Here is a 21,516-nt window from a genome sequence, read left to right as displayed (position 1 = left end):
ATTCACATTCAATTAAACAGCTTAAGTCCCTACCTCACATCACACACAAAAAATGAAATCAAAATGGATCATAGACCTAAAAATAAAAGGTGAAACTATAAAACTGCTAGGTAAAAACACAGAGAAAATATTCCTGACCTTGGTTTAGGGCAAAGGTTTCTTAGCTATTACATCAAAAGCATGACCAATGAAGGAAAAAAAGTTGCAAAATTGGATGTTATCCAATTAAAACCTTTTTCTCTTCAAAAGACATCATTGAGAAAATGGAAAGACATGCCACAGACTGGGAGAAAAACAACAGACAATATATATGAAAAAGGTCTTATACCCGGAACATATAAAGAACTTTTATAGCTCGATAATAAGAGGTTAAACAACTCAACAAGCAAGATACCTAAACAGATACTTCACTAAAGAAGATAACGAATGCCTAATAAGTACATGAAAAGGTCTCAAACATTGTTAGTCATTAGGGAAATATGAATTAAAACCACAATGAAATGCTATTACACACCCACTGCAATGGTTATAATTAAAAAGATAGACAATACCAACTATTAAGGAAGACCTGGAGAAAGTGGAATTCTCATACATTGCTGGTGGGAAAAACTCTTTGGTAGTTTTTCTTAAAAAAACTGAACACAAATTTACTATTCTACTCTTAGGTATCCAGCCAAGAGAAACTGATGACATATGTACAAAGACTTATATGAGAATGGTCACAGTGGCACTATTCACAATAGCATAAAGGTGGAAACAACCCACATGTCTATCAACTGATGAATGGATAAACAAAATGTGATATATTTACATAATGGAATACTACTAAGCAATAAAGAGGATACATGTAACAGCATGGAGGAACATCATAAAATTATATTAACTGAAAGAAGCCAGTCACATTTATATGAAATTTCTAGGAAAATAAACAAACTAAAGAGATGGAAAGCAGATCAGTGGTTGCCTGGGGCTGGGGGCTGACTGCAAATGGGTAAATGAGGTAACTTTTTGGGGTGACAGAAATGTTCTAAAACTGGAATGTGGTGATGGTTACACAACTGTATAAATTTACTAAAAATTCATCAAACTGTGCACTTAACAGTGGGTGAATTTAACGCCATATAAACTATACCTTGATAAAGAGACATAGAAAAAAAAGAAAAGAAAGGAAAGGAAAACAACGATGGAAAAATAAACAAAAAAAGACCTGACCAGGAAGACAGGATAAACGTTTCTATCCACTGTCCACTGGACAGTGTCCACAGTGACAAAGCGGGGCATGAACACATTTATTTCTTTTCTGGAGTCATGATTCCTTTAGGAAGCTATTGAAAATGTGGATTCTTTTCCCAGAGCAATGTATTTCCACGTATATGGACAGATCTATACACATGCAATATTGCATTGTTAGCAGCTCTACGAAGATTTCTGTGTTTTCAAAGGGGTTTTAAAAATAGTTTGCTAGTTATTACTTCCCTGTCCCTGAGGATAATAATCATTATTGTTTTCCATTGCACATGAGGAGAAACTGAACTGGAGAGAAGTGAAGTAACTTGCCCAGGACCATATGAGAAGTTGAGAAGAAAACCTGGACTACTGCATTCATCTTCACGTAGCTACTGGGAACGTCTCGTGGTGGTGTTTTAGCTACGTGCTTTAGCACAATATTTAGTTCTTCTCTGACCCTTTGAAATAGGTGACATCATTCTTGTTTTCCGGTGATCGCACTGCAGCTCTGAAGACTTGATGCACCAAGATCAAGGTCCCACAGCTAAGTGTCAGGACTAGATCTTCGCATGCAAATTGGACTCTCTGGTATTAACACCACTGCGCCACATGTCGCTTCTCTTGTTTCAGAGAGATAATAATAATCCCCTAGATAAATAATTCATGAACGAGGTATAAATGATGGCTAAGACGACTAAAAAGAAAACGTTTAGTTACATACATTTTGGGTACTTTGTCAAATTTCAAGGCAAAGCAAATAAAGGCAAAGCAGAAATCTGAAACCATTCAAGACGGATTTCTGCTCTGCAATTAACCTCTTCTCTTTTGTGCTTCCATAGCTCTCTGCCTGAGTTACCACACGTGTTTAATTTTGCCCTCTATGATCATGGCTGGCCTGTCTGCCCACCTCACTGTACACCATGGAGTAGAAAGGAGGCTGGCTGTGAAACCAAGAGACCCCAGGGTCAGAATTCTGAGCTTGCAAATGGTGTGGCTTCGGGTGCTTTTCCTGACTTATTTCTTCATCTGTAAAAATTGGCATATGAAAACCGACCATGCAATTGCTATGAAAACTAAATAACCAAAGGTAAGTTGCTGACAAAGTACCTGAAAGCAGTCAATGAAGATGAGTTTCTCCCTAGATTACAAATTCCCTTAAAAACATGGGTCACAACTCCAGGATTTCTCCTTTTCCACAAAGCAAATTCCACAGAAATGTCTGGTAAATAAACATGCAAACAGAAACCCTTATGAGAACACCTCTAAATCAATCAGCAACCATTCTTTGAACAATTGTGGTGGCCGGGTGGGGGAAAAATGATGAACTTCTGCTCCCCAGCTACCACGTAAGCATCACCTGTTTCCAGGCACTGTGATAAACCCAAAAAACCAAACCCACTGCTGTCAAGTCGATCCCAACTCATAGCGACCCTATAGGACAGGGTAGAACTGTCTGATAGAGTTTCCAAGGAGTGCCTGGCAGATTGGAACTGCCGACCTCTTGGTTAGCAGCCGTAGCACTTAACCACTACACCACCAGGGTTTCCAGCACTGTGATAAGCACCTCAAAAACCTCATCCTACCTTACCCTCTCAGTAACACTTTGAGGTAGGTATTATGTCCATTTAACAGATGAGGAAATCAAAGCTTAGGGAGATCAAGAAACTACCCAAGGTTACTCAGTTAGCAAGGGATGCAAGTGATCTGAACCCAGGTCTATTCAACTCCAAAAACAGTGCTCACAACCACTGGGTCCTATAGCCTTCCCAATGCTTAGCAGCTTGGTTAAACCAGGGTGGCCCCAGCTTAGATTAGCCCTAGCAAAGCAGGTTCCCTATAACTTCATAGTATCATCTTTCAACTGACTGAATTTTAGGTAAGCAGAAAGTCTTGAATATACTTTTTGTTCCTTTCTTTGGAAGGGGAAAATTTAGGCATGTATTTTTGTCTTTTATGTGAACTTCTTTATTGACGTATAACACACACTAAGAAAAACGCACAAGTCTTAAGTATACTGCTCAATGAATTTTGACAAATGGAACACATCATGTAACTAGCACCCAAATCAAGAAAGAGAACATCATGTACACCTGGAAGGTCCCCCTTCACCCCCACAATCCCCTCTCCCAGTTGCTACGCCTTCTAATCGATATGCTGACTTCTAACCCAATTTGCTAGTTTTGCCTGTTTTTGAAGTTTACATGTGTAGAAACAAATATGTCTGGCTGCTTTCATTCAACATTTTGTGAGAATTATTCACGATGCTGTGTGTAGTTAAAACACAAACCAAACCCACTGCTGTCGAGTTGATTCCAACTCATAGTGACCCTATAGAACAGAGTAGAACTGCTCCATACAGTTTCCAAGGAGTGCCTGGTGGATTCTAACTAGCGACCTTTTGGTTAGCAGCCGTAGCTCTTAACTGCTATGCCACCAGGGTTTCCTGTGTGTAGTTATACTTCATTAAATCCATGATCGTACAGTATTCCCTTGTGTAAATATACTACATTTTATCTGTCCATTCTATTCCCGATGGCACTGGGTAATTTTTAAATGTTGGCTGTTTTGAATAACGTTGCTGTGAAAATCCCTGCCCATGTCTTTCGGTGAAATGACGTACACGTTTCTGTTGTATATACACATGGAATGGAAGATACAGGGCAAGGTCATAGGCTATGTGTATGTTCAGCTTCAGTGGCTACTGCCAAACAGTTTCCAAAGTGGCTTTTGCCTTTTGTTCCAGTTTTAATCCGAGAGGCGTTTGAAGGCATTAAATAAGAAGAATCAAATTAAGAGCGTTTTGCGCAATGGATTCCCAAAGTGTTTTTCTAGCCTCTGTGAAGTGAATGATCTTTTATAAAAGGTCTCTAAGTAAAAGCTCGGGAGTTTAATCCTATCAGGTATTCATTATCCCAGGACCTCCAGAGTACTGCTGAGCAATTTCAATCCTCCCTTCATCCTTGTCCTTCTGTTGACAGGACTCTGTGAAGTGATGAGCAGTCGTTGATGGAATGCAAATAACCCCCATATTTAATTCCTAAAATTGACTTGATGTCAGCAGACAAAGGCTGATATGGCCTGGATCACTTTGGGTCTTGGCCATGAAGCCAAGGGCTGGGTGGACCAAGAAGTGATAACTAATTCATTTCTTAGCCCTCAAAATGGCTTCCTGTAGTCAGGACCAAGGCTCGGTAAAAAGAATTGTTGTTTGGAGGTTTGAGAACTTCAGTAGCTACTGAAAAATCTAGTCTTTCCTCTCACAATTGAGTTTAAACATTTCTTTCCTTATCGATCATTTTTATTGTTAATAATACTCAGCATTTGTTCCATGGTTGAATGTTTAGAAAGTACTTTCACATTTAATCCATCCAACCCTCCATAGGGTACCCTAGTATTCTTATGGCATTTAAAGGCTAAGAGAGGGTCCCAAAGTTATAGAACTAGTGTTCAAATCTAGGTCTTTAGATTACGGCCATTCTCCCCTTCACCACATCCTGCTTCATCAAGGCACTAGAAGGACTGGAAATTACTTTGGTAGCTTGGACAGTAAAAAAATAACATAAGTTTTTTTCCCTTTTCCATAAATTATTGTGAGGAAATGCAGAAGCTAACCACCTAGGTAAGATCCAGAGGATCTTTTAAGGCTATCCCTTGCAAACTAGAAACTCATTTACCTGTTGTCTTTGGATGGATTCTGACTCATAGCGACCCTACGGGACAGAGCAGAACTGCCCCATAGGGTTTCCGAGGGTGTAATCTTTCTGAAAGCAGACTGCCATATCTTTCCCCAACAGGGTGGCTGATGAGTTTTAACTGCTGACCTTTTTGTTTAGCAGCCAAGCGCTTAAACCCTGCGCCACCAGGCCTCCTTAGAAACTCATTTAAAGTAATGATAAGTTGAAATCATTCACTAGAAAAGGATCCCAGTGCCTGGGATCCCCTGAGGAGGGGTCGTTTGGTCCATTTTAAGCATGTTACAAGCTGGCTCCGGTTTCCGTATGCGCAATGTCAGGAATGGTAAGAAGGTGGATGTTTGAGAAAGCTGTGTGGCTGAAGTCTCCACTGAACAGACAGGATGGGTGAATATGCTGGGACCCAGAAAAGATCAGTCTACTAAAAGCTGTATGTTCCATAATATTTAGAGGTTATGAAAGTATTGGTTTTGCCTAGCTTGCAAGGTTGCTGTGTAAAGAAAACTTCAGTAATTTATAAATTCACTTTCAGTAATGTGACACAGGGAAAGGATGAACTCGGTTGCAAAGCACCAGATGATAGGACTCCGGGCCATTTTCTTTCCAAAAACTTAGGCTTTGAAAGAAAGTTTAAAGGGGCCTTTTCAGGAAGCTGGAGGGAGAGACTCTCTGGAACCCAATGGAATGTCACAGTGAACAGTGAGTGAGATGTTAAGTCTGCTCTGTGTGTAGTTAAAAATATATATATATTTTATATATACACACACATGCACACACATATACATGTATAGTTCCAGGGAAGGCTGACAATGAGAAATTCATTATGCTTCTGGCAGGGGCAGATTATCCAACAGGGAAGGTAAGTACAGGCTTACCTTGCTTACCAGGTCATCTGTAGTAAAACAATTTTATTATTTTTTCACCACATCAAAGATTCTGCTTCTAGGTATGGCTGGCATCTGTCTGTTTTCCCAACCCCACAGCACCTTCCTATGGAATCAAAGCCTCTTTTCAAATTACAATCCCTGACAGGGGCAGATGACCCGCTAAGCAAGGTAAGCACGGGTTTACTTGTGCTTACTTAGTAATCTGTAGTGAACGATTTCACACGTTTTTCACCGCATCTTTGATTTAGTGAAATCGTTCACTACAGATTAGTAAGTAAGCACAAGCAAGCTCATGCTTGCCTTGCTTATTGGATAATCTGCCCCTGGATTCTGGATTCTTAATACAATCTGCTTTCCAAACTCAGACGCAACCCTTACGTTCAAGGTCAAAGGTTTTACACTCTTCCCTTTCTTAACATCAGAAGATAAATATTTGCCTTCAAGTTCAACACTCTTGAAACCTAACCCCAACTGGATAATTTTTGTGTCTTGTGCAAGGGTAAAAACGTAGGCTTCTTATTACTCGTGATCTCATTCCTGGTCTCCTCGCCAGCACAACAGCTCGCTGGAGTAAGGAATGTACAATTACAGAAATCTAAAGGGTCTTGTCCAGGCCAACTGCTCTAAGGAAAGACAAGTCAACTATCAACAAACATCTCCTGGTGGCCAAACGGCACAATTAAACATGTTTGGGGGGGGAGAGGAACAGGAAGGAGCACCGTGGTACCAGATAATGGGATAACCCGTTAACTCGTTGCCATAAGGTGGATTCTGACTCACAGTGTCCCTAGAAGACAAGAGTAGAACTGCCCTATAGGGTTTCCAAGGCAGTAATCTTTAATTTTTTTTTTTTTAATCTTTATGGAAGCAGACTGGCACATCTTTCTCCCCTTTATTTAATACCTTTGTAATAATTCTACAAATTATCAGAAACATGGAGCAGTTTTTTTTTTTTTTAATTAGAAGCACTTCAACTTGTTACAGAGTATGAAGCAAATGGGTTATCCCAATTCTGTGAGATTCCGGTCTGTCAACTGCTTTTCTTCACCAAGCTGTTATCTCTAAAGTACATTCCAGTTCAGTGATTTCTGTCCTTCCCCAGGAATTACAAACATTTCCCCATCACACCCTGCTCTTTTTCCTTCCTAAATATTTCTATTCTGAAATCTTATAGGGCTTCACGGGAGTTGGGTAAGCCATGGTGCGTTGTATGTGGTAGCTGCCTCGGCTTTGGTGTCTTGGGGCCTCCATTACAAGCTCCTCCTAAGAAAACCATTCCTCTGAGTTATCAGGGCTGTTGTACAGATGACTCAGCTCTGGGATGCCGACAGCACACTATCAGACTAGAAATATTTTTTCTTCCCCAGGGTTAGTGGTGCCTTCAGGGTGGGAACCAATACTGGAGCAGCCAGAAAAACACAGCTTGCTTTTAAAAACATCCTTGTCTGGTTTCCCATCCCATTGTGCCTGCACTTCAGCCCCTTTCACAAACAACTCAGCCTTCCAGCCTGGAATTTAGGAAGCAGTGTCTACGGTTTGGGAGTAGTGGGGCAGACTGCTTCTACAAATCACTGAGTCTCAGTTCCAATTGTCAGTAGGAAGGAACACCAGAGGGAAAAGCAAATTCCAAGGGGAAGGGGAGATGTCTGAAAGAATTCAGGACCCCCTAGCCTTGGCAAAGGACCCCTGGTGGTGCCGTGCTTACAGCGCTCAGCTGCTAACCGAAAGGTTGGCATTATGAACCCACCAACACTCTTCGGGAGGAAGACATGACAGTCTGCTTCCATAAAGATCACACAGCTTTAGAGACCCTATGAGGCAACTCTACTCTGTCTCCTAGGGTCACTATGAATCGGAATCCACCTGATGGCCGTGAGTTTTGGTTTGGTAGTTTGGCAAAGCCCCAAATCAGAGCACAATTAAGGAAAGGCTTGGGCTTTGGATACCAAAGCATTTCTGTGTCCTGCAAAGAGAGAGAGCCATGGATTCACATTGCAGACCTCCACACACTGGCTGGGTACCTGCCCCACCCCTAGTCCTCTGGGTTCCCCTGGAAGGGCAAGTTCATGGCTGGGAGCCAGGATCTACAGGGAGTGCTGTGAAGGCAAGCGTCCTGCCAGCTACAACTCTATCACCGCTCACCAGCCCCAGCCAGATGATGGTGGAGATCTGTCAGAGGGGACAGGGCACTGTCCTGGACTGGATGCTGGGACCCAGACGACAGCCCAAGCCACATACTCTGACTGGAGATTCTGAAGTCTGGGTTCCATTTTGTGTAGCCACATACCTCTGTATCTCTCAAAATGCTAGACTGTGCAACCTGGCTGATGGCTCCTGCACAGTCCGCCCTGAGTTCCGAGGTCAAGGAGGTCAGACACTTTTTAGTGAAATCCACTGCACTAAGTCAAAGTCAGCCAGACCCTCTAACGACAGAGAGACTGAAAGTTCAGCCGCCTGGCCAAGAGGCTACTCTGGAAAGAAATACGGTGCTGTTTCCTATGGTTTTGATCTGACCTGGTCCGTCCTCTCTCTCCGCTGATCAGCACCCTGGACTCGGACCCTTCGCCACATATGTAAGGGCACTTAAATACCAGGCTTTGTCGTGCTTCCTGGTGTTTTATATTTTTTTCTACTTGAGTGAGTCAAATGTATCACGAATTTAGCTTGTTTTAGAAGATGGCCCAATGGTAGAGGAAGAGCCTTCAGGGGGTCCTTTAAAGCACCCCAGATTAGAATCAGGACACCTGGGCCCCAACTGTGAGACCCTGGGCTGGACATTTGCTCTCTCCAGGTCTTAGGCTCCTTTTTTGTAGGATGAGATGTTGAACGAGGTGGCCTTTAAGATTCCTTAGATACAAACTGAAAACAGCAACCTGAAAGGCTAGCGAGGAGGCTCAGGGGGCAGTAAGTTTATGTTAATAGGGGAGGAACAGTGTGGAAAAGGACGGTGCAAATGATTTGCACAACTTGAAGAATGTAATCAATGTCATTGAACAGTAAAAAACAGAAATTGTTGAAATGGCATATGTTTTGCTACTGTATATTTTCAACAACATAAATTATTAAAACAAAAAGCAAGATGCCTTACATATATCCATAAAGTAGTACTAGCAAGGAAGTCGCAGACAGAGGGCAACAGGAGAAAGATTCTGGGAATATAAGCAAGGATGAAATAGTAGCAGCCTCTAAGATACTAGCCATTGTTCTTTGTGGCCATTCAAGTCTGCAAGCAGCAAGGGTTCAGCCTCTATTTGTAGGAGTGACTGAGGAACTCTTCTATCCCCTCATCCCAAACTAGAACAGTTCTTTCTTCTCCATCCTCTCCTCTCTAGTCCTATGGCTACCATTCAGGTTCTGACCTCAGGACCTCATACCTGGACCACAAGCAATAGCCCCTTCCTCCTCCCCATCTCCCCAAAGCACACATTCTGAATACCAGGTCAAATTTTATTAAATACCACACAGATCACAATGCTCTCCTGATAAAAAGTCTTTAACATCTTCTCATTGCCTACTGAAAAAGTTAAACCTTCTAACCTGAGCATTCAACAACCTCCAACGTCTGGTCCCAACCTACCTGTCCAGCTTTATCTTCTACCCTGTTTCAGTATTGCCCAACCACGCTCTGGACATCCACGCTCTGCACATAAATGCTCTGGACATCCACGCTCTGGACACCCACACTCTGGACACCCACGCTCTAGACACCTAGGCTTTGCCCTGAGCCTCAAACACGCTGATGTGCCTGTGCCTTCCCACTTCTGGAATTTGCTGAGAAGCCACTCCCAACCCTCTCTCTGCATCAGAATCAGCAGGGTCATTTTTAAAAAGATGGATGCCTTGGGCCCCCCAGAAAGTTGGCAGAAGTCTGAGAGGGCTTTGGATGTTAGCATTTTTTAAAAGCTCCCCAACTGAATCTAAGGTATAGCCCAGGTTGAGAACTTTCAGACTGGAATGTCCCTTCTCCAGCTCCCCAAGACGCAGGCATTCCCTTTAATTGGCATTTAGTTGATGCTCTGAATATACATTTTATTTACACATTCATATAAAATATACACCACCTACGTAATACAATAAATTATATTATAAATGCTGGTTACTTACAGGTTTTCCCTACTAGACTTTAACTCCTTGGGGCAAGGGCATTGTTGTATTCCTTTTGTAATTCCAGAGTCCAATAAAGGTATGAGCCACATATTAGTCTTTTTTTTTTTTTTTGTATATAAATAGCCTATTTTATATAATAAAATAGAAAGGCTCCAAGCTTGGTTCAAATTTTACCCTCTCTAGGGACCACTTGTTTAATCAATCTCCTTCCCTCCTCTGCACTCCTGGAGCATTTATTTATTCCATTCATATATTGCCTTGAACTTGCAGATATTTATGTTTTAGGACTCCCACTAAATTTTAAGTTCCATTAAGGCAATGGTTGTGTTTTTTATAATTGTGCATTATAACTATAATTATGCAATCAGCTAACATAAAAAAAACATAGTGCATGCATAAAGTGTAAAAGTCTTGAGGGAATTATATACCAAATTAGTATACCAAAAATATATAAGTATATTGCTAAGAAAAATCCTAATGCTACAGAGCAACGGCAGAAAAAAAAAAAAAAGCAAAACAAAACTGTGAGATGAAGCTATATTGGTGATCCACACTGGGATTTTATTCTATTCTAAGCTCTCTTTTCTTCTCTTCAATTTTCTTTTTGTACCCTCCTCACCTCTCTCAAGAATAGTCCTGTTTCTTGTAATCTTTCTCCCAGTGTACTTCTTGGAAAAGAGTCATTTTAATTCTTTCAGCATGCAACAAATGGGTCACCTGCAGGGAATATTTCCAACTCTTAACAGAAAAAACAACTGTCTATATTCTCCAATTTTCCCTTCCTGCTGCTGGGTGCGTCATGAAGTGTAAAAGCTGCCCTTTCCTGTTGGACCAAGGAGTTCTGCCTCTATCACTCTCTCAAACTTGCACACGGAAGCATCCCTTTCTTATCAGCAGAAAACCTCAGGTGGACAGCTGCTCTCTCAGCGTCTTCCTGGAGCAGAAAAGCCAGTCCAGGCAATCCCCACCCAAAACAAGTCAATTTCCCTCCATCCAATTAGTCAAGTCAAGCTGCTATTTCCTTGCTGCAGGCTGGCCATGGGGAGCACCAAGATGATTCAGGTGAACCTTCCCAGGGGAAAGATACTTACTCCAAAAGTAACGAGTCTATTAAAGGCAGAGGCCGAACAAAGCAATGTTTTTTTCCTGTGCATAAAGGGGGCCAGAAAGAAAATGTGTTACAATCCAATGTGGTGCATGCACGCTGAATACATAGCATGTGTGAGTGTCATGAAGTCCGCAGGTAGAGCAAATGGTTAATGCGCTCAGCTGCTAACCAGAAGGTTGGTGGTTCCTGTCTACCCAAAGGTACCTTGGAAGAAAGGCCTGGCAATCTACTTCCAAAAAATCAGTCATTGAAAACCCTATGGAACCCAGTTTTACTCTGACACAATGGGGTTGCCATGAGTTGGAATCAACTCAACCACAACTGTTTTTTACTAATGTCATGCTCCATCCTCTAGGGACCGGCAGCCTGCCCGCATGTAAGCCAAAAGCCTTTAGGCAAGAACTTTATTCATCTCTGCATTCCCAATAAGTGGTAAATCCGGGTGCCCAATAAAGAAAGACCCTGTTCCTGGATCAAGAAGAGGAGACAGTGGTTAACTATGATTCAAGGGGTCACGGGAGACTGTGCGAAGATGGAACCAGTAAGTTGGGTAACCAGAATCTTGCTATTATTACTGTTTCTACCGAAACTCAAAAGAATTTTTTTCCACATCATTCACATTATAGTCAAGAAGGTACCCACCTATACTACTCCACCCCCCCTTCTCTTCCCCTGCAAACAAAACAAAACCCAGAAAATCTCAATCTTAAAGGAGCCTACCAGATTTCTCTTCAGCTAAAGTTAATTTTCTATATCATTTTCCACAAGCAATGATCAGGTGAAAGTTCACTTCTTACCCTTTGTACATTTAATAACTGTGATAAACTTAGAGGGAAAAGCTTAGAGGGGATAGAAAAAAGAAGGGAGAGAAATATTGGTTCTTCATTGTAGAAATGCAGCTATCTCAGGAGAAAAATGTGTCTCAAATGTCCCCCAGCCTACAACATAATGGCTCAGAACAGGAAGAAATTAGCTTTATTCCAGTAACAGCCAGTATGCTACCACCTCTTAAATCAAGCAAAAATAATTATCACAAAGAAACCCACTGGCAGGCACCATCCGGCCATAACGATTTCACACTCAACTTACCGCAAGCTGGTTTATACCACTATGCAGCAATTTCATCAGGTTGACATGGCTCAGTTCCCCCCTTCCTGACCTAAAGTAATAACCGACAATAAAAGCCCAACTAGGTCTATGGAGCTGGTGTGCTCAGCGTCAACATGAATTTAAAGTCCCCCACCAATTCCAGTGGCTGGTGAGAGCCAAGGGCATCCCCTCATTAAATAGGAACCAAAGAACTGCTGAATGGGTTCTTAGCATTTCCTGTCTAGTCCAAGGCTAGTAAAAACCTGTTATTGTTGAGTCAGTTCTGACTCATAGTGGCCCTACAGGACAGAGCAGAACTGCTCCATAGGGTTACCAAGGAGCGGCTGGTAGATTTGAACTGCCGACCTTTTGGTTAGCAGCCAAACGCTTAACCACTGTGCCACCAGGGCTCCCAGGGCTAGTAGATACAGGCAACCAATTTTTCCACGACAGGTGATAAAACTCAACACTACCAATAAATATATTCTTTGCCAGAGAGACAGCAAGGATTGGTGCCCTGGCCAATTCTAGTTAGCTACTGAGACATGCCAAATTGGGTCGCGTTTCACAGAAAGACTTGAAAATGTCAGCACAAGCCTGAGAATTTCCAAATGGTGCCATCTCTCAATTGACTATACCCAAGGAGTAACTGTGTCTGGTCTACAGGCTACGCAGGTGCCTCTTTTACAATTATCCACAGATGGATTATAAGGTAGCTTTCTCTATACTGCTCATAATACACATTCAGAGAATAAAAAAATGTTATTTTCCAACATTCGCTAGCTAGGCCAGTAGCTGTCCATTTGATTCTAACTCATGGCGACCCCACGTGTGTCAGAGTAGAATGGTGCCCTACAGGGGTTTTCAGTGACTGATTTTTTGGAAGTAGATTGTTAGGCCTTTCTTCCAAGGAGCCTCTGGGTGGACTCAAACCTCTAACCTTTCAGTTAACGGCAGCCAGGGATTCCTTATACGAGCTAGAGGCAGATGCAATAAAGAAGTGAAACAAGCATTTTGAGTTACGAGCTGCTTTGATAATTGATGCAGTCATTCTCCTGAATTACTTTTTACAGCTGAAATTGAACAATACCTTTTCTGGCAGTGAACACACATGCAAATAATAAAAAAAAAAAAAAAACTGCATTCAAAGTACAGGCAACAGACTTCCCACAATGCCATTTAGCAGAGTTTAAAGCTATTTCTCCACTAGTGTGATCTTGTTCAGAAGTTTAAAAGCTTTAGTTTAAAAACTTAAGTAAGAGACAAAAGGCGTCTGTCATTGAGCCCTACCCGCCACAGCATCTTTAGGGACTAAAGATTAAATTATTAGTCACCTTATGCTTTCTTTTGAATGCAAACGCGCTGACCTCTCCGAGAAATGAAAAATCAATAAAGCTTCTGAGGACCTTCCGAGAACCAGAAAAAGTCAGTCCAGGTTAATGCCGCAGGGGGTGGAAAAGCAGGAGCCCATGTACAAAATCACGTTAAAAGCAAGTCAAGACAAAGGTCACTTAAAACTAACACATGACTGCATTGCTACATTCACGTTAGGTGAGTAATTTCTCAAGCTCACACAAACTGGACCAGCTACTCCAAGCCAGGGGGCAGTGATGGTTCAGTGGTAGAATTCTCACCTTCCACGACAGAGAACCAGGTTCGATTCCAGGCCCATGAACCACATGCACAGCTACCACCCATCTACCAGTGGAGGCTTGCCTGTTGCTATGATGCTGAACAGATTGCAGTGGAGCTTCTAGACTGAGATGGACTAGGAAGAAAGGCCTGGCCATCTACTTCCAAAAATCAGCTAATGAAAATCTTATGGATCACAACAGTCGAATCTGCAACTGATCAAGGGCATGGTGCGGGCCCAGGCAGTGTTTTGTTCTGTTGTGCATGGGGTGTCTCAGAGTTGGAGGCCAACTTGACAGCTGCTAACAACTCCAAGCTCACAATTCCTCCCGTGGTCACGTAAGGCTACCCTATTTTTTTGAAGCGTCTCATCGTCTCCCATCTCCAGACACAGGAGCCGCTATTCTCTCCCATGACACTACCCTGGCCTCAGTGAATGGTCCAGGGCTAGGCTGGTACCATATTACTACAGAAGGGCCCTTTCCCTGCAGATGAGACGCTTTGAGCCGCTGCAGCCATGCCTTCTTCATGCAGACAGAGCTACTTCGTGAGCAGAATCCTCACTTAGATATAGATGAGGCAGGGTGCCCTTGAGAGAAGGCTAACAGCACTGGAGCCTGGCTTCAGTCCCCGCTCCCTCCCTACCAGCAGCTTGGTGATAAATCAGGGTGCCCTTCTGCTTTGGTTGGTGTGAGGAGAGCTTCTGTCACTTGAGACCACAGGAGCTGAGTCTGAAGCTAGTCAGCATCATTCCTCAATTCAAAAAATTAGAAGCCTTTTGTATCCAGGCACCTTGTGTAACACAAACAACAGCTGTTTCCTCAAACAACCCTCTTAAACACAGAGGACATATCCAGCCACACCCCTTTATTTTTTGCATTCATAACTTTCTCCTGGATAATTACACAAATAGATGGCACTGGCTATCGGCGCCTCACGCTGGATTTGGTCGAACCTTGCCCAGTTAATGCCGGTTTATTCCAGGGACAGGGCTGCCTTTCAGCCAGCACCAACGGAAATCAAAACTCCCGAGGATTACAAAAGAAAGCTTTTCTTCCTTCTGTTTCCTTTTCAGTTAAAGTACCAGATATGGAAACGCTTCTGTCAGTAGCCACTTCTACTGAACTCAGTCAGAAAACTCCTAGAAGCCTTGATGCTCTGACTGGTGCTTTCTTGTGACTGATCTTAGGGTTGCAAATGACTACCAGCAGATGACATTCCCAGGGCTTTGGAGGGGTTTCTGCAAAGGGAGGGGCTGCTCATTGTGACAAAAAGCCAGTTGCCATCTTGTGGACTCCCACTCACAGAGACCCCACGCGTGTCAGGGTAGAACTGTGCTCCACAGGGTTTTCGATGGCTGACTTTTCAGAAGTTCTACTCTGTCCTGCAGGATTGCTGTGAGTCACTATGAGGTCTTTCTTCGGAGGTACCTCTGGGTGGACTTGAACCTCCAACCTTTTGGTTAGCAGCCAAGTGCATTGACCCTGGCACCACCCAGGAACTCCTCATTATAACAAGGATGGCACTTTGTCCCTGACCTCACCTGGAGGAGGAGAACCCAAAAGGGAATGAGCACACTGATTCTTACAAAGGAGAGGACATTACTGAACACCCAGGCTTTAACGAGAGGTGCAAGTGTGAGTGGGGGTCTATATTGTTAGCCGTGGCCCAGATATGGCATTTTTAAAACCTCACAGGAATCAACCCAGTCATAAAAAAAAAAAATGATGTTAAATCTAAATTTCCTCTGAGAACGTCATCATCATGGAAAATCGTTGGGTAGCTTCCCGTTTGTAGGCAGCACTGTGCTGAGAGTGGGTCGGGCAGAAACTATCCTCCGTAGAGAGACATGATAACACATGTAAGGCTAACCTGAAGGCCCGCCCGGACCCGTGGACCACCATGAAGCCAACCACCCATCACCTTTGACTGTCTACCAGTAATCATTTACATATACACAAATTCTTTTGTATGTGGTATGAGTTATTGGTGGAAACTAAAGATTAGGACACAATGTGCCCATTGAAAAGAATGTCACAAATCTCTAAGCACTGACATCGAGTCACTGCCAGGTGGGAAAAGGAAAGCATAGAACAACATGTACAAAATGGTCCTATTTATACAACAAAAGTATATATATCCTCCCACACGTATCTGTATACAAAAAATGTGAGAAAAGCAGGATATAGAACTATATATTTTATATGATACAATGCATGCAGCCAAACTCCATATTTGCAAACACACCTATATGATCCAGGGAGAATATGGGCCAGATTCTCATCAACAGCCACCTCGGCAGTGGGATTGGAGAGGGAATGACGGATGTTTACTTTCTACTTTATGCTAGGGTTTGCAGACTACGGCCTATGAGTCAAATCTGGCCCACTGCCTGTTTTTGTGAATAAAGTTTTATTGGAACACAGCCACGTCCATTTGTTTACATAGTGTCTATGGCTGCTTTTGCCCTACAACAGCAGAGCTGAGTAGTTGAGACTAAGACCATATGGTCTGCAAAGCTGAAAATACTATCTGGCCCTTTATAGGAAGAGTTTGCTGCTGCTCTCACATTTTATAAGATTATGCACTGTGTACTTGTTTCTTTATTCATTTATTTATAAAGAGTATACATTGGTTAGGGAGCCCTGGAGGCACAGTAGTTAAGCACTTGGCTGCTAGCTGACCTGGTGTTGAGCCCACCAGGGGCTCTACAGGAGAAAGATGTGGCACTCTGCTTCTATAAAGATTTACAATCTTGGAAAGCCTATGGGGTAGTTCTACTCTGTCCTATATGGTTGTTATGAGTCAGAATGGACTAAAACGGCAACAGGTTTGGGTTTTTTAAAAATATACCTTTTTTTGGGAAACCCTGGTGGCGTAGTGGTTAAGTGCTACAGCTGTTAACGAAGAGGCTGGCAGTTCAAATCTGCCAGGTATTCCTTGGAAACTCTATGGGGCACTTCTACTCTGTCCTAGAGGGTCGCTATGAGTCGGAATTGACTTGACAGCAGTGGGTTTGAGGTTTTTAAAATTACTTTTTTAAGAAAATTTTTATAATTTGTCTACTTGGACAGTGCCAGGGGATAACTAGGCAATTATCAGCCATTTCCTGGAAGCAGGTAGGAATTCAGGAGATTTTAGGACCAGAGAAGAAAAGATCTAATGGGCTGGAAAAGGAAAAGTGTTCCAAAACCAAGACAACATGAAATAAAGGTTTGAGCAAACACTTCTCAAATATCCACTGAATATACAGCAGAAAAATACGACTCAATTCCCTAATACCTTGTATCCATGTGGAAACCCTGGTGGTGTAGTGGCTAAGTGCTTTGAGTGCTAACCAAAAGGTCAGCAGTTTGAATCCACCAGGCGCCCCTTGGAAACTCTATGGGACAGTTCTACTCTGTCTTATAGGGTCGCTGTGAGTCAGAATCAACTCGATGGCAATGAGTTTGGTTTTTTTTTTTTGGTTTTGCGTCCATATGATTGACTTTAATATTTCAGAGGCCTTTCGGGGACACCTGTTTTCATCTATACAATACACACAGAAGTGGTTAAAGAAGGCAGGGGGTGGAGGAGCAGAGAGACTCTGAGGTCTACTTGTGGCTCTCCCACAAACACTGGGTCTCAGTGCCGTCACCTATGAAACAAGAGGGTTGGATGAGACGAAACCCATGGAACTTTGCTATGATACTTCTAGGAACTAGGGTAGGAATCCTCTTTAACTCAGAAAAGCAGGTAGACGGGAAACGGAAATTGCACTGCTGGCTGGTGGCACCGTCAGGTCCAGAAACCAACCGACTAAATCGTGGGCCATTTTTATTCCTAGTCCATGATGGAATAAATGAATTCAAATTAGGCGAGGCCCCAACTACCAAACAACTCTAGTCTGGGAGTGGCATTCCACGAACAATTAATCAATCAGAACCTCCTTTCAACACTCAACACAGAGCCAGTTAATCTGCAAATCACAAGACATTTGATTTACCATGAGTACCGGCCAAGGCTATTATGCTCATTGAGAAGTTGTGTGAAAAGTCCAAAGTCCCTCAGACCTTGCTCAGTGATGGTTAAAGGGCCAAAAAGTGGCTCCTATTCTTCATGATGAACAGAAAAGGTGATGAGTATATGTTACTTTTTGGGATTCACCCACAGGTTCCCTTACACAAACCAATTGAGCACTTCTCAGGGATCCTACCCCCAATGGGGCCTTTGGTGTTTTTTGACACCCACAAATGCTACATGGGCACCACATTCCCGCTTATCACACCCCCCACCTAGGAAAAAGGGAACTAGCTGGGTCAGTCCCAAAGCTGGGTAAAACTTCATTGTAAGCCAAGGAAAGCTTTGACAGGCCAGTGTGCTGAGGCTGCAGAGTCTGCCCTCTCAGCGCTGTCCTCAGGATACTCCAGAACCGGAAAATTCGAGCTATGAGACAATGACCCTACAGGCCAGTGCAGGCTGCCTCACTCACGCCTGAAGACCAGCCACAGAGGGCGAGTGAAGGCAGTTATCTCCCGTATCTGCACCCACAGAGGCTGAAATTTCTGTGCCCGGCCACAGTAAACAATTTCTACCATAGCTCTATGTAAAGAGCAGTTTTATCATCTTAGAACTGGCTCCATGGAGGCAGAATGCAACCCAGCTTGTGGTGGCGTTGTATGTTGCCAAGTCGATTCCGACTCATAGCTAGCCTATAAAACACAGCAGAACTACCCTGTAGGGTTTTCTAGGCTGCATTCTTTATGGGAGCAGATTGCCAGGTCTTTCTCCCGCAGAGTGGCTGGTGGGTTTGAACCACTGACCTTTGGGTTAGCAGCTGAGTGCTTAACTGTTATACCACCAGGGCTCCTTGACCCAGCTTAGAGAATCACATTTCTCTGTTGGCAAGGGATTGCCATCTTGGCTTTCAGCTCCAACAATGAAACAGCCTGGAGCCAACCCAATTTACAGAGACTAGCATCACCAAGAGAGGTGTGTGATTAGAAGAACTTGGCTATGTTAAAACTATAGCAGAAATCCCAACACGCTTAAAACTTTTACTGTTTTCCTAGTCTCTTACACTTGAAATTTGCATCTATGGTAGCCATGATTTTTTTTCCCTCAGTCTAAGCTTTATATTCTAAGAGAAATCGATGTAATGCTGGGAGCTAAGGAAAGGGAAACTTATTCCTAGGGTTGTCAATAGGAACAACCTTGGCACCACTGTAAGTTTTCACTAATAGATTTGTTTACAAAACAAAAATGAGAATTTAAGCAAATAAGCCTATCAGTTAAAACAAACAAACAACAAAAAAATGACTTATGGTACACCAGCTAATTGTCCTCAGAGAGGTAGTTGGATTACAAGCTCATAAATCCAAGATCTGGGAGAGAAGGGTTTTTTGGGTGGGAGAGAAGGGAGGAGGGGAGGTCACTTGGGATTCATTCATAGCAGATGTGTGAGTCAGGCACCGGCACCCTGAAGAGGAGGAAAGGAGGCCTCAGAAAAGAGGCTTTGGAACCTGACAAGCTGGATTCAAATCCTGGCCCTGACCCTGATTGTATGTGTGCGGGCAAGCTGCTCTGAGCCTGTTTCCTTATTTGCAAACCAACAAGAGAGTAAATACATAGAGCTGTTAAGAGGACTTTAATGAAATACGTTTATAAAGTGCTGCGACACTAAGCACTGACCAGTAACTACAACGCTAACCAAAATCAGCTGCCATTGAGTCAATTCTGACTCGTGGTGAACCCATTTGTTTCAGAGTAGAACTGCATTCCTTAGGGTTTTCAATGGCTGTGATCTTTTCAGAAGTAGATCACCAGGCCTTTCTCCTGAGGGGCCTCTGGGTGGATTCAAACTGCCAATCTTTGGGTTAGCAGATGAGCACTCAAACATTTGCACCACCCAGTTATTCCTGTCTCCGAGGAGCTTACAGTGCAGGGTGGTGGTTTACAGATAAACAAGTCATTATAAGAGCATACGATAGGTGGAATAACGTACAAAGCGGGGTGGACATGGGGGAGAAAGACTGCCCAAGACTATTGCCTTGGAGAGTCAGGAAGGCATCATGGAGGGGGAGCACTTGAGTTGGGCTTCAAAGCAAAGTGGGAGTTTACCAGCCAGACAACTTGCTCTCCTTCGGGCCTCCCTCCTTGGTCTTCTTTTCTTCCTCCCTCCCTCTCTCTCTCTCCCTCCCATTTATCCATCCATCCATCCATTTATTGAGCACCTATCTTCCATCAGATACTGTTTTAGGTGCTGTCATGAAGCTTACATTCTATAAAAGGGTGAGACAATTAACTTGTATACAAACAGGTAAGAATTTCAGGTAGTAGAGGAAAAAAATGCCGTGAAGAAAATAAAACCAGGCCAGGGGATAAAAGATGACCTGGGGCTTGGGTGGGTAGAGGTAACTTTGGCTAGGGTGATGGGGCGGCCTCTCCAAGGAATAACAGAGAGGTTGAATAATGAGAAGCATGTGGGGACCTAGGCAGGACTGTTTCAGGCAGAGGGAACAGAGAGTGCAAAGGCTCGAGATAGAGTATGTGCTTGAGGGACAGAAGGAAGCCCAGCAAGGCTGGAGGGAGTGAGCATGGGGAGAAATGGAGGTGACCAGGTCGAGGGTGGGTGGGAGCTAAACCATTGAGAGCTGTGTAAGCCAGGATAAAATCTTTCAACAGTTTTTACAATTCTGAGGTTTAAAGGCAAAACGAAAGCCAGTCAAGCACATTTTTTTTTTCTTATGCTTTAAGCCTTTTTACAAAACACAAAGGAGAACTGGAAATCTATTCCCCTACTCCCTCCCCGTCCTTATGCCCTAAATTGACTAAGAAACAACACCTTCTTTAATCTGTTGCCAGAACCAGATACATTTTGCATCCTAAACAAGCTGCCAAAACAAAGCAGAAGGCTCCACTTTAACTCTGTTAGAGGATGTTCTAAACTTTGCAAAACACATTTCTCCATCTTTTCAAGTATGTTTATTTGCACAAGGTATACGGATATTAAGTACGGATGCAAGGAGCCAGCTGCAGAGAACCAAGACAATCCAACAAAATTATTATTTAGCACTATGGAAAGATAAAAGCAGTCTTAAGTGCAAGCAAGCATTTCTGCATCTTCTGATGTTTATGAGCAAAAGGGATCTCAATGTGGGCTGGTAAATCTGAGGACACAAACACATATTTGCCCAAAACATTACAGCGCTGGTGAACAATAAAAGCGCAGGGTGTGCCTCCTCTTTACTAGAGCCAGACAGGGTGGATTAACCAGTAAGCATGGTGCGCATCAGTTTACAGTAGGCAAGGTATGCACGGGCTTACTTACTAATTTGCAGTGGGGACAATTTCACCTGGGTTCGATAGCAAGGTATGCAGGGCTTACTTATGCTTACTTACTATCCGCAGTGAACAATTTTACCTGGGTTTCAGGTAAGTCCGTGCATACCTTGCTAGGTGAAACTGTTCACTACAGATTAGTAAGTAAACCCATGCATACCTTGCTTATTGGGTAATCCATCCCTGAGAGCCCCCAAGGCCACAGCACAAACCTCTGCAGTTTAAGGCACAGGTTAGACTTAGGCTTGTTACTGGGGGCACCGCCTAAAACAGGAAGCTGGGGCTGGTTTACAAACTAAAGCACAAGATGGCCTTCTGCTTCTTTATCTCCCACTATAGCCCCTTTGGAAACCCTAGTGGTGTAGTGGTTAAGAGCTATGGCTGCTAACCAAAAAATCGGCAGTTCAAGTCTACTGGGCGCTCCTTGGAAACTCTATGGGGTAGTTCTACTCTG

General features: G+C 43.2%; 1 protein-coding gene across 7 annotated transcripts in view; it reads right to left on the bottom strand.

Moving 5' to 3' along the window:
* ABLIM1 (actin binding LIM protein 1) overlaps positions 1 to 21,516 on the bottom strand; it is a 94,939-nt gene that overhangs the window by 68,447 nt on the left and 4,976 nt on the right. The gene's annotated exons all lie outside the window — the stretch shown is intronic.

This window comes from Loxodonta africana, chromosome 16 (genome assembly GCF_030014295.1).
Source record: "Loxodonta africana isolate mLoxAfr1 chromosome 16, mLoxAfr1.hap2, whole genome shotgun sequence".
NCBI lineage: Eukaryota > Metazoa > Chordata > Mammalia > Proboscidea > Elephantidae > Loxodonta > Loxodonta africana.
The sequence above is the reverse complement of the archived record's forward strand: the minus strand, read 5'-3'. Positions and strand labels throughout refer to the sequence as shown.